The 13,757-nt window shown below is 37.6% G+C and overlaps 1 long non-coding RNA gene across 1 annotated transcript; it reads left to right on the forward strand.

Moving 5' to 3' along the window:
- The first annotated feature begins 810 nt into the window (after positions 1 to 810).
- On the forward strand, positions 811 to 2,006 carry LOC311292508. The gene is made up of 3 exons (XR_014627729.1): positions 811 to 910; positions 1,038 to 1,615; positions 1,737 to 2,006. It is a non-coding gene; the product is annotated as an uncharacterized lncRNA (long non-coding RNA).
- The last annotated feature ends 11,751 nt before the right edge of the window (positions 2,007 to 13,757 follow it).

Raw genomic sequence — 13,757 nt, forward strand, 5'->3', positions numbered from 1 at the left:
TCTGTAGTTTTAACTGAAGGAAGCAGCATCACTCTGTCCTGTACATATGATGTATCAGCTTGCAGTCTCCACTGGTACCGGCAGAAGCCTGGATCAAGACCAGAGTTTCTGATAAACCATTAGACTTCATGATAACCGTGTGGATCTGGAGATCTCCTCTGCTGCTGTATCTGACTCTGCAGTGTATTACTATGCTCTGGAGCCCACAGTCACAGGAAAACCATCTACACTAACAGGTTTCTTGTATATTGTATAGTCATATTTCGAAGAGGGAGGAGCTTCTTTCCATGCAGTGTCTCAGTCTTTTCCCCTCTTTCCTTTCCTCTGCTGTGTAGTGTTGCCTTATTCTGAGAACTACTATATTAGCAAATGTTAGCACCACATTTCTCGTTAATTACTGGTCACTTAATACAACTTTTACAAGACAAAACACTTTAATTTACGATATGCAAAGTTAACCAGTACAGTATGAACTCATAACAGGAAAAATTCCTACTATCATAAGTTTGATTCTGGATTATTTTGTACTGGACAATGACAGTCCTTATTACTTACAAAAAAAAAAAAAAAAGTTATATTCAAATACTTTTTGAAATAGTCGCTCAAATAATCATGTTCAATTTTCTATATTCCATTAGGCCAAAAATGCTTATTTGTTTAAGATACATCTCATATGAAATGATGAGATATTGTAGCAAAAGTGATCTCACCTGCATTCTTCCAGAAGGTGGAGCTCTAAGAACCAATTGTAGTTCAGTCTCAGTTCAGATTAAAAACAGAGCAGACAGACTTACATTGAGTCACTTTATACTCTAAGAGGAGGAAACTGTAAGTCTTGACTCTCAAAGTCATTGTCTCTTATTAGTGCAGATGCTGCTCCTGGTATTCATTATATTTTCTCTTCTAAAAGGTGAGTGATTCATAACAATTACTGTGGGAATGTTTTCCCCCATTTTATACTGTCAACAATTTAAATTTGTCCACTAGAAATTATTATTTTTAGTTTGAGTGTTTGTTTGTTTATTTATTTTAAACAGAGAATGCTGCTGCAGACGTGATAACACCATTAAACACAGATATGCAGGTTTTGGAAGGAAAAGATGTTACACTGATCTGCAACTACACTGGCAATGTTCAGAATTTGCAGTGGTACCGTCAGTATCCCGGATCCAAACCTGAGAACCTCATTTTGTTCTTTGAAACCCAATCAGTGTCCTCTCTCCGTCTGACCGCTGTAGCTGATAAAACCATCAAACATATGAATCTGACTATCTCTTCTACAGAAGTCAAAGACTCTGCCATGTACTATTGTGCCCTGGAGCCCACAGTGACAGGAAACACAACTGCACCCTACAAAAACTCAATCAGAAATTATATTCAAAATAGAAATTCATGATGCTCAATTTAAAAACTTAATATAAAACATGTTTTCAGCTCTGAAGGTGTTGAACAAAATATATGAGAATAAGTAGGTGGAGCTAGCTGAGGGGAAAGTCACTGCAAAACAGGAACGACACAATGCCTCCAAAGACAGGACAAAGATAGCAGTTCTCTTGAGAAATATTCACAAAAACAATGTTGTTGCTCTGTCTGTTCATACTTTTCTATTATTTTGGTAAGAAATGAGCTTTTATTGCCTTTTATTTGTATTTAGTTCTTGTGCTTGGATAAAAAAGACAACTACTTTCTGTTTTTTTCCCTTTCAGTGCTAAGTAATATGTACTAAATCTTTACAGGTGAAACTACTGGGTATGGAATCAAATCAGATAACAACACCATAGTGTTAATGGAGGATGAAAACATTACGCTCTCATGCACATATGAAGGCTCAGTAGACAGTTTGCACTGGTACCGACAAAAACCCGAATCAAGATCAGAATTTCTAATAATGATTGATGAAGCTTCTGAATATGTGACAAACGCCAATCCAACTGACCCACGTCTGTCAATCAAACTTCACAAAGCACAAAATCGTGTTCATCTGGAAATCTCCTCTGCAGCAGTTATGGATTCTGCTATGTATTACTGTGCTTTGAGGCCCACAGTAACAGGAAACACACATACACTGTACAAAAACCCCTCTACTGTCTATAACAATTCAGAGGGATCAATGTAAAATGTAAACATATTTCAATGTAAAAAGTAAACTGGTATTTTTATTTGTTGATGCTGTCTTCTGTCTTTTTAGTTACTGTAAGTGCAACTTCCATGAGATTACATTACATTACATCCAGAGGGGATCTTCGGCACGGAAGTTGAATTTTGAGAACAACAATACAACTTCAATCTCAACCGCCATATTCACATTCTGGAATCCTGCAACCAGCATAATGTGACAGCAGCTACAATGAGTGCTCCAAAAGTCCAAAAGTGGGGGGATTTTTATTACACCAAGCTCATACTATACTGGGGCATTAGACCTACACAGACCACAAGATGAGCACCTGCTGGACTCACCAATACCCTTTTCTAAAGTCACCATGAAATCAAAATTGAATTTTTTCAATTTGTGAAATGAGTGTTTATGAGTGTTTATTATAAATGATTTATCCATGCATATATATTTTTTTAAGTCGTGTGCCCTTGTAATCTTTTGATGACATGTTTACTGGCGTGAGGGCGGAACAACTTGTCACTCACTTGAGATTACAGAAACAGCAAACGACAGCTATCCAATAGACCCCTTCAATGTTTGTTAACATCGAAAGCCTAGGTTGGGTGCGCGCGCAGCATGGGGTCAGAAAAATGGAGTGACTAATAGACCGGCATATTGTGTCAAGGTATGCACTGTCTTTGCTAACACAGGAATGGGAACAGTACCATAATAAACTTGTTTTAGCTAATGGCGATTGTCTGCCTGATCCCGAGCTCCTAACAGAATGGGTAGACAACGTTAGCAAGTGGCCAGATATTCACTGGTATTGCTATCTATTCAGATACTGTTATCTGTCTGTCGCATAACACAGGTCACAATTAAAGCCAGATATCAAACTTCACAAAACTATTAACTAGCATAGCTTAACGTTATAGGCTAGTGTACAGAAAATTGTGACCTGTGTCATACTACAGACTTAGCAGATAGCAGTATCTATCTGAACAGATGTCATCTATTTTTTTAAACAAATGAGATCCTGCAGGAATCCTGAAAAACTTGACTCCACAAATGGTGCGATTTTCACAGTCCACGATGCAACAAGTAGGCATTGTTTTTCTTGACGAGAAATTACCTGGTTAACACACAATTCAATGGGATGGAATGAACTTTCTGAACCCGACCTGCGCACTGCTAACTGCGAATTTTCCTGTGATGTCAACCGTGAAGGGGTCTATAATTCAATCAATTCTTGATGGACAAAATCAAGTCCCGCCCTACATTTTTTTCTTGTTCGTGAAGCCCATAGACAGTAGGGGTGTGAACTAACACTGGTTTTAAGTTTCCAGATTCCATTTTTTTAAGATTCCAGTTTAAGTTTCAAGGAAGTAAAGTTTGTTTATGCCATTAAGAAAAGGAAAATCTGTCAAATAAATTTTGTTTTAAAGAAATGTTCATTTAAAAGCAGCGCTCATTAATCAGTGTATTATGTTACCATTAAAGATGTGCGCATCAACCGTCGCCGAGTCCGCTGTTGAAGGTGATGAATGATGATGATCATCCATTTATAATCACGCGCGGCGTAACAACACAGAATGATTGTAATTTGACCATCGGGTGCGGATACTTAAATCAGAGAAAATGATTGTGGCGGGTGGATGATTTGTTTTTGGCTGCGGATTTGGGTGACGTTGGAGCTCATCCGCGCATCTCTTAAGCCAGTGGTTCCCAATTCCAGTCCTCGTGACCCACTGCTCTGCACATTTTGTAGGTCTCTCTTATCTGACACACTCAGTTCAGTTCATGGAGTCTCTCCTAATGAGCTGATGATCTGGTTCAGGTGTGTTAAATAAGGGAGACATACAAAATGTGCAGAGCAGTGGGTCACGAGGACTGGAATTGGGAACCACTGTCTTAAGCAGTCAGACTCTGCCAGGCCTTAACAGCTCGGGGTGAAAACGTCTAATGTGGTTTATCAAGTTTGTGGTATTACCTCCTGCATATTCTATTTGTGCGTGACATGAGCGCACATAGCACGTGTCTTCTGCAGGTCGTGCTTACCAGGTTGTTCATAAAAGCCAAAATGTGCCCAGATGTTGGCTTTTAAAGTAGTTGGAGCATTTTTTATTTTCTCGCACTCACGTCTCACCTCCCTCTGCCATTGTATGCTACCGCGACAAAGCACGTACAGAATGACGTCAGAAAAGCGTCAGTAGCCTACATTATAATCGGTTATGGTCTATTACCATATTACCATCTGAACCGATACCGAATCGTCCTCGTCTGCATCGCGATGCATCGTAGAAACGATTAATTTCGACATCCCTAATAGACAGTAAAAGAAATGGACACAGCGACCCCATAGACTTCAAAAGAGAAAAGTGAACTCAATTAGAATCACTCACTTCCTGATGGCTGAGCGTACTGCGCAGACTCAAACTGAGCTTGACGACATAAGCCGTTTCTCAATATGCGTTCTTGTCTGTACTTGTGGACTTGTGAAACGTCATCAGTCGCTGCCCAAGTACTGTTCCAATTCAAAGCTCACATCTAGCCAAGTCCAGTTCAAATCCCCGGATGTGTTCTTGATTCGCCCCTTTTACCGAGGATGCTGTCGGTACACGATCCGTTCCACCTGCACGATCCGTTTCACGCATGCGCGTAATTACCTACGTTAAATAACAAACGGGTTATTATGGACGTATTTTGTTATTCTGTGTCGTGATGAAGACAGAAATATTATGTCGGTGCCTGTAACAGTTTTATACACTGCTGTCACGTTATTTGAGCTGTTACTGGATGAAGGCAGACTGCTGACAGTGAGTCATGTTGACAGAGTTCAGGGAAAACTTCCTAATGTCAAGTTTAAAATGAATACGCGCTTCGGATCGTGTACATCGAGAGGTGACTTGTGCGGACTTGAGACAGCCAGGTATCCCAGAATGCATCTCACACCAACCAGCAAGCGTCAATAGCAGAGGAGAAACCCCGCGTAATTTAAAAATACTGCTGTAATTGTGTCACGAAATGTAGTTTTAAGAGTATTTCAGGCGAGAATGTAGTTGTTTAAAGATCAAATCTTTGGTTTATTTATAAAGATAGCGCCTATTTGAAAATTTGATCTGACGTTTTCGGAGTTGTGAGAACCAGGCAATCGGGCGCTCGGCGCTCGTACCCCGCCGAGAACAGCCTTTCCTCGGCTAGTGCTGCTGACTTGCCGCTGGCTTGGATGTCTCTAGTCTAGTGGTTTAACATGAGATATAAATCGTCTTGTGTATATCTAACGGGCGATTTATTTATTTTATTTGTCTCATTAATCTATCATTTGTTCCCTGGCAAAACATTAAGCTGAGGGCAAAGTGAAGTTTCATAGTTTTATTTAGTCTATTTAACTTTAACGTTGTAGCCTAGCGAGCTGTCTTTTGTTTGATTGAATCGTTTGCTTTATTATTGTATAGCTTCTTATACCTTTTAGGCTACTTATACTTTTATAATGGCTATTATTGATCATTAAAACTGACATTTAACAAAAAAAGGTTATGTCATTTTATTTTATATACTTAAAACATATAAAATATTTTATTATAGCCTACATTCTCTTCACTGTATGTACATATATAATAAAATAAAATGACACAACCCTGTCTCTTTTTGCTAAATGTTAGTTTTAATGATCAATATTATAATGTTTTTTTATTCATCATTCATCAAGAGTCAGGGTTGTGCTTTATATTTCGTGTTGTTATAAATATGCAGTGAAGATAATCAATTGCGTTGCCTGAACCACAGCCTAGATATACATAAAGAGATAACCGAAGAAGCCAGTGCGAGCTGAGTGACGCTATCAAGTACGCCGCTGTTCCATTTCAGAATTATCGGACTTGCGTCCTCCCGTCCTAGGGAGTTCGTTCTCCTGAGTCGAACTTGTCAAGTCCGAACTACCAAGGACTCAAGTCCGAACTTTGCGTACTTGGTATTGAGAAACGGCTATAGATGTGACGTGAGCAACCTGTCTGACAGTTGTAAGTCTTCTAGTAGCTGTGCCAAGAGAAATCTGAATCATTCCCTTCCGAATCTTGCAGAGACGAAGAGCGTGAGTCGGAGCTGTCCATGAGCTAGGAGCAGGGGCAACTTTATGACTCTCTATGACTTCTCCTTTGACTTTATCGGACTGTATGCCTCCACGTCCCCCCGATTGCCTGCAAGCTTCTCCTCCTGTCTCTACGGTAATTTCTCTACTGTGCGACAGAGTCGCGTGGTTATGACGCAATCGTTAGCCTATTTTTACAAAAACTGCTTCTACAGGGCCATAACGTAAGATACAAGATAATTGGACCTTTTATACATTGTCCTGTTTCTTTAGAAATAAACAATGGATAAACAGAGTCTTTAAACGCCTCAGATGTAAAGTTATTCGCTGTCAAAGTGACGCCAAAATGAATGGGAATCAATGGAATGCTAACAGCAGGTGATGGCTTGCTAACCAATGGCGGCCCGGGGAAGGTACGCTTTCTGGGTGCTGGATTACCCCCTTGGTGAAGCCTTTTCACTTGAATATATGTCACACAATAGGAAAGAAAAGACTATCTCAACTTCCATTTCATGACTTAAATGTGGTATCAGCAATTTCAGGCCCAAAAGTAAATTTTCAAATTCATCTAATCTTTTCTAACGATCCGATAGCTGCCCCCCATCTCGCTTCAAACACAAACAGAAGTGACGTCACCAAGGCCGGACTTACCATTGGGCTTGACTGGGCTCAAGCCCATGGGCCCCGCCCAATAGGGGGCCCCGCCCGTTTACGTTTGATTTTTTAAATAATATGTCAGTCATTTAATTTTTCATTTTAAAGTTTGTTGATTGGTCTAGCATTGTTACCTGGCCCTGCCCTGCAATGAAAAATAAATTTAATTAGCTAAATTAAATGTCAGTCATCTTGAGGTTTGCTGATTGGTTATTGGCAGTTACGTAGTGCCTCGTTTACTGTCTGCATTAGACAGTAGCCGCGTTTCCATTACCCTTCAAATTGCGCAAATTGAAACTGCGAATTGAAAATAAGCACAATGGAAACACGTCAATTTCGCAAAAAAAAAAAAAAATGTTTTACGCTCGCATGAGGTGGTTTTTCAGGCAATTCGAAAAAGGAATATTTCGCAAAACTGCAATGGAAACAGTTTTTGCGCATTTACAGTCACCTGAGTTAGAAGACACGGTGTGTTTGAGGTCCATGTATAGCTACGCAAATAATAATAATTTTATATTATTTAATTATAACATTTAATAGGCTATATTTAGAAGACGCTTTTATGCAAAAAAGGAACAAAGCTGAATGTGGAGCGCGCACTGCATGGCACGGAGGCGCGAGCGCGAACACTTGCATTTTCCTATCAACAGTGGAAACAACTTAAAATACTCTATCATTTCTGGTCATACAGAAAATAATAATACATTATTCTCAAATACTTTTATTTGTGTAAACTCACAATAACAAGAAAACGTTGTGCTTTTGTAAAATAAAAGAAAACAATCAGACGCACTTTCATGATCTCCGTAAACTGGAGCGCGAGAACTGAAACAAAATATAGCCTGTGTAGGCTAAAGCTTGAAATGTCCACTTTAAAACGAACAAATTCGAATCGAGAGCTAATACCTTCTGATTACTCCGTATGAAATGTGCATTTCTCTCTAAAAGCGCATCTGCTTAACAGCGGAGATGGAGATGTGATTTAGCCAAAGCAATAGTTTATTAATAATATTAATGGCTCTTCTCATTCAGCACTGCGGGAAAAACATCACTTCCAGGTTCTAATTTGGCCTTTGAAAACCAGTAAAATCGACATGTTTTCCATATTAATCTTTGAATATTTTAAATGTTTAATAAAGGGGCAAAAAGTCATAAACAAAAATCAGAAAATTCGTCGATATTTACTTTTTTTGCGCAGCAGTTGGTGTAGCCAGTTCAAATTAAAATGTTGGTGTTCAACTTTGCGTTTTAAAAAAACAACAACCGTTAATTTTTCGTTTTTCAATTACGGGTTAAAAAAGGAAAAACGAATGGACACAAAACACTGATTAAGTAGCCTACATGGATCGTTCGGACAGAATACGAGACAGAGTTATTTATTAAATTCATAAAAGAAACAATAATTAGCCTATAGGAATACTGGATTCTAAATCTCAAAGAAATGCCACAATCAAAACATAATGTTTTCCAGGTAAATAAGTGTTTTATTCTCATTCTGACCAAGACATTTGTGCATTGCAATAAACTTATGATCACTTTGAACTTTTGTAATCATTATTTATTTATTGGAAAAAAAAATTCAAGCTTCAATCAGTGGTCATATAAATAAATTATTACGTTTTTTTAACATGTAACACTGTCTATGGTACCAGTCACCTTTTGAAAGTAGCTTTGCACTTCAAATAACGATTGGATCGATTATATTGTTACGCCACCAGATGGCGACAAATTACTTTTAAAAAACATTTGTCATTGAATCGTTCATTCAGGAGATTCGTTCAAAAATGCTGATTCATCTATGAAACAAGTGTATTTGATTGAGGAATTGAATCATTCATTCAAACCCAAGTTTTTTTTTTTTTTTTATAATTCAGATTAATTAAACATTTTTAATAGACTTCAGCAATTAACATAAATTGTTATTTTGTTTAGTTGTTTGTTCAGAATCGTGATCTCTATTTTTATTCTCAGTTTATCCAGAATTGTGTAGCTCTAATACATAGCTTGTGTATCATTTTGTTCTATTTAAAGTAATGTATAGAAGGTAGGGCCCGAAAGTGACTCAAGCCCAGGGGCCCCCACCACCCTAAGTCCTGCCCTGGACGTCACCCACAATCGCTGCTACCACCTTTAATATATTATTTGATATAACATGTTACACAATCACATTACAAAATAACATGCATGCTGATAAACCATGCCATATATCATACCATATACATTATACAATTCTGTGCTGCTGGTTTATGTATTTTTAATGGGTGCACATTCTGTGATTTTACAAAAGAAATTAAAAGAGTTTGAAAAGGTTTTCTGCAAAAAAACAAAAAAAAAAAGGATAAAAAAGTACCTTATACCAAACTTCTTGACAAACATCGCTTGAAAGTTATCCAATCGTCCATGAACTTCCATTAAACAAATAATATAAAAATAAGCTGTGAAAGCTGTTCGTGGCCTTCAGTTCCTCAATGTTTTTATCAACTATGGTGTACATAAAGGGACATTCTGCATTGTGTTTATCATTTTGCGTTTAATTACTCCGAAGTTGTGCAACACTGACAGAACAACACTTGTCATGTAAAAACGAGAAGACACTTTGTTTATTTCATTGAAACAACTCTTTTAATGTAATTTCACGTGATTACACGCATTTGATAAATCGACAGCGGCTTAAGAGAGAAGTATACATTTGAGTTAAAGTTACGCGCGGATTGCAAAACTGACGGAGCAGCAGCGGTGGATGGCAGTGAAACCTTCAGATGACATCAGTACATTTCTCCATCTCTGTAAGGTAAGGCGACGGACACCACATGAAAGACAACGCGTGTGTAACGTGCATTGTAGTTCGGTTCCTTCCACACATGCGTCCTAAAACTTCAGTTTGGATACAAATTACGGTTAAATAATACGGTCACTTTCCAAACGACTTGACTATGACTTTCATAGGACTGGCAATTCTGCCTCTGTGTGTATTAAAATGAGAAGGCAAAAGTTGTATTGACTATTTATTGACTATTTATTTAATCTAGAATTATTCTGTTGAGAAAGTTCTGTTGTCTAAGAAACCAAAAAGTATTATTTATTTATTTTTCTTTAATGAAAACCATGTCCATATCTATCAAGCTGAATATTTATTCTAAAAAAGGCCAACAGCACCACCTTTCGTTCAAAAGGCTTTGGTGCAGGGTTATTTTTTAAATTACCCATAATTTTTTTCTTCTGGTCTGGTAACCGAAATGTGGAATACTTTACAATCAGAAACAAAATGTAATAATAATAATAATGATAATAATAATAATAATAACAATGTCATAATTATAATAACATTATTATTGTTATATAATGTAATAATATCTTGTTAATGCAGTCTAATTAAATGCACTAAATGTAATTATTGCAGTTATTTCTTTTGTACTTTTAGTGTAATTTCTTGACTATTTTCTATGGCAAGTGTTAAATAACGCTTTGGTTACTCCACCTTGCCACAATAAAAGAACTTAATATAAAATGTAACTGAAAACATGTAGCCTACATTACAACATCCAATGCACATTGATAATATCATGTACAATGTCATGTACATTTTGGTTGATGATACTTCTTACTTTCAGTATTCCGAATAGATGCACACTCTGTGATTTTACAAAAGAGCAGAGGGTTTCTCGTAATGTTTTAAAGCAAAGTGAAAGAGCTCTGTTTTCTTAAAGGTTTTCTTAAAGGAATAGTTGAATTAAAAATTCTGTCTCCAAACGTCAACTGTTTGGTTACCAACATTCTGCAAAATATCTTCATTTGTGTTCAGCAGAAGAAAGAAATTCATACAGGTTTGAAACAACTTGAGGGTGAGTAAATGATGACAGAATTTTCATTTTTAAGTGAACTATTCATTTAAAAGGGATGTCTAATGCTATTTCATGCATTAGGACTTATTTACACTGTTAAATATTTGGATTCTCATGCTAAACATTGCCAAAGTTAAAAAAAAAAACGAGTTGGACGTATCAAAAGAGTATTTCTGTGCCAAATACACTCCTTCAGGATTCGTATAAGTTTTGGAAAGTTTTATTTTTCCGATTATGGCCCTGTATGACTTCATAAGGTCTGAATTCCTTGTATGGACACTTCTCCTGGAAGAGCGTGCGCACACATCAACCAGAGTGAGAGCAGGAGTGTGCCCACCAACGTGCAAGTTCGGGTTACAGTGTGGTGAAGAGATGGGTCTAGAGATGAGACCCATCTTAGGAACCCAGTAGTATGCCTGGTAGTAGCTGTTCTCACAATAACTTCTTGTAGCTAACGTGAGCTGTTTTAGTTTTATGTGGTAGCTTTATGTAGCATGCTAAATCCCGCTGTTACAAGATGAGATAAAAACAGTTTGTAAAAACGTTTTAAGCAGGTAATCTAGCAGTCTGCCATTAAGTGTTATATTATTTGTATAGCGCTTTTCACATTACACACAGCTTTACAGAAAGACAGACAGACAGCTATTGTATAGTAATTGAATTGTATATGTAAGCTAACTGAAAAAACACTAAGAACTAGAAATGTTTAATTTCACAATCTGTAGCTTCGGTTACATACTAGTATGAAACATTAGTACATTTAAACATTGAGTTAAAAGACATTAATGGTCGTTATAACGTAGTTCAAACGACTCATATAATAAAGTGATTTTGTCTGATTTGTAACCAACCAGGTACTAAAAAAACTGCGTGTGTTATGTCCCCTTTAAGGGAAAATTTCTTGAGGGAATGGCTAGAACAGGTGTGTCCAAACTCAGTCCTGGAGGGCCACTGTCCTGCAGAGTTTAGCTCTAGCCTGCCTCAACACACCTTCCTGGAAGTTTCTAGAATGCCTATTAAGACCTTGATTATCTGGTTCAGGTGTGTTTAATTGGGGTTGGAGCTAAACTCTGCAGGACAGTGGCCCTCCAGGAGCAGGATTGGACATCCCTGGGCTAGAATGATCCTAGAGCAGGGATGGGCAACTTCGGTCCTGGAGGGCCACTGTCCTGCAGAGTTTAGCTCCAACCCTGAAAAAATCACCTGCCTGTAATTTTCTAGTAATCCTGCGGCCCTTGATTAGCTTGTTCAGGTGTGTTTGATTAGGGTTGAAGCTAGGACAGTGGCCCTCCAGGACCGAAGTTGCTCATCCCTGTCCTAGAGGTTTTAAGGACTAGCTGATTCATCTCTCAGGTCATTTCCTGATCACCCCAACCCCTTTTATTTGATGCTGTCTAAATTGACAAAAAAGGAGAGAGGGTGGGGGGATTATACACATATCATTTAAATTTAGTAACAGTTAATTATAGTGAATTGTATACCATGTTGGGTAATATTAATTACTAACTAGTGCTAGCTACTAATTACATCTTCAACAGAGTAATTACATTGTGTTACTAATTAGTCTCTCTAAAAGAAATTACTCCACATTACATTACTTATTACTAATTACTTTCTAAATCCCACATCAACCTCGACCAGTTGAACTATACAAGGATAGACATGAAACTGCTCTTTTAATTCTTTCAAATAAATATAAAATTGTATGAATTATTCTTGAACTGCCAAAGTATTTAAAGGGAGAATGTTACATTAAAAACATATTTTTTAACACTAGACATAAAATTTTGGATTTAAATCCACCATTGTTTTACATTACATTTTACATGTAGTCATTTAGCAGACGCTTTTATCCAAAGCGACTTACAAATTAGGACTAAATTAAGCGAGTCATCGTGAAGAGGCAAAAACAACGCAAGAAGTGCTCAAAGTACAAAAAAGGAATTTTTTTTTTTTTTATGAGGTTAAGTGCTCACGGAAGAGATGAGTTTTCAGTTGTCTTTTGAATGTTGTCAGGGATTCTGCATTCCGGATGAGGATGGGGAGAGCATTCCACCAGCATGGAACCATGAATGAGAATGTTCTGGAGAGTGATTTTTTGGCTCATTGACTGATCGTAGGCTTCTGGTAGGGATGTAGACTCGTAGGAGCGAGGGAAAGTAGGAGGGAGCTGAGCCTTTGGTAGATCTGTCAGCAAGCGTCAATGCCTTGAACTTGTTGCGAGCAGCGAGTGGTTGCCAGTGCAGAGAGATGAACAGAGGAGTGACGTGGGCCCTTTTGGGCTCATTGAAGACAAGACGGCTGCAGCATTCTGAATCATCTGTAGAGGTTTAGTTGCACATGATGGAAGTCCAGCCAGAAGAGCATTGCTGTAATCAAGCCTAGAAATGACCAGGGCCTGGACGAGAAGTTGTGTTGCATGCTCAGGAAAGGCCTGATCTTCCTGATGTTGTGCAGTGCAAACCTGCATGATCGAGCTGTCTTTGTAATGTGGTCTCTGAAGGTCAGCTGTTCATCAAATATTACTCCAAGATTTCTGACCAACCTTGATGGGGTGATGGATGATGAATCTAACTGGATAGTGAAGTCGTGCTGTAGAGACAGATTGGCAGGGAGGCAGAGAAGCGCAGTCTTTTACAGAATTGTATAGAATTGTTCTATAGTCTATACAGTATTTAATGCAATTACATTATAAGTAACTGTAATTAAATTACAGAAAAATGAAGAGTAATCCCTTACTTTACTTTTTCATGAGAAAAGTAATGAAATTACAGTAATTAATCACTTAGTAATGCATTACACCCAACACACCAGACACTGTTAAAGCTTAAGGCCAATATGATGTTTCTTATTACAGAGCATGAAATGATCAAATGATTTTGTGTTATATGTGGAGGACCCTTTAAAGTCACAGATAAATCAAAACGGACAATTCTTACTTTTTTTTTTTTGAGTATTGCAGTATTTATCAGTGCAAATCATTATACTTTTTTTTATTCATGTGTCCTTTTAATCTTTAAGCACAATAATTTTCCCTCCCTCTTGCAGCAATAGCAAACCACAAAGATCCAATGATAAA

This window comes from Rutilus rutilus (genome assembly GCF_951802725.1).
Source record: "Rutilus rutilus genome assembly, chromosome: 6".
Taxonomy (NCBI): domain Eukaryota; kingdom Metazoa; phylum Chordata; class Actinopteri; order Cypriniformes; family Leuciscidae; genus Rutilus; species Rutilus rutilus.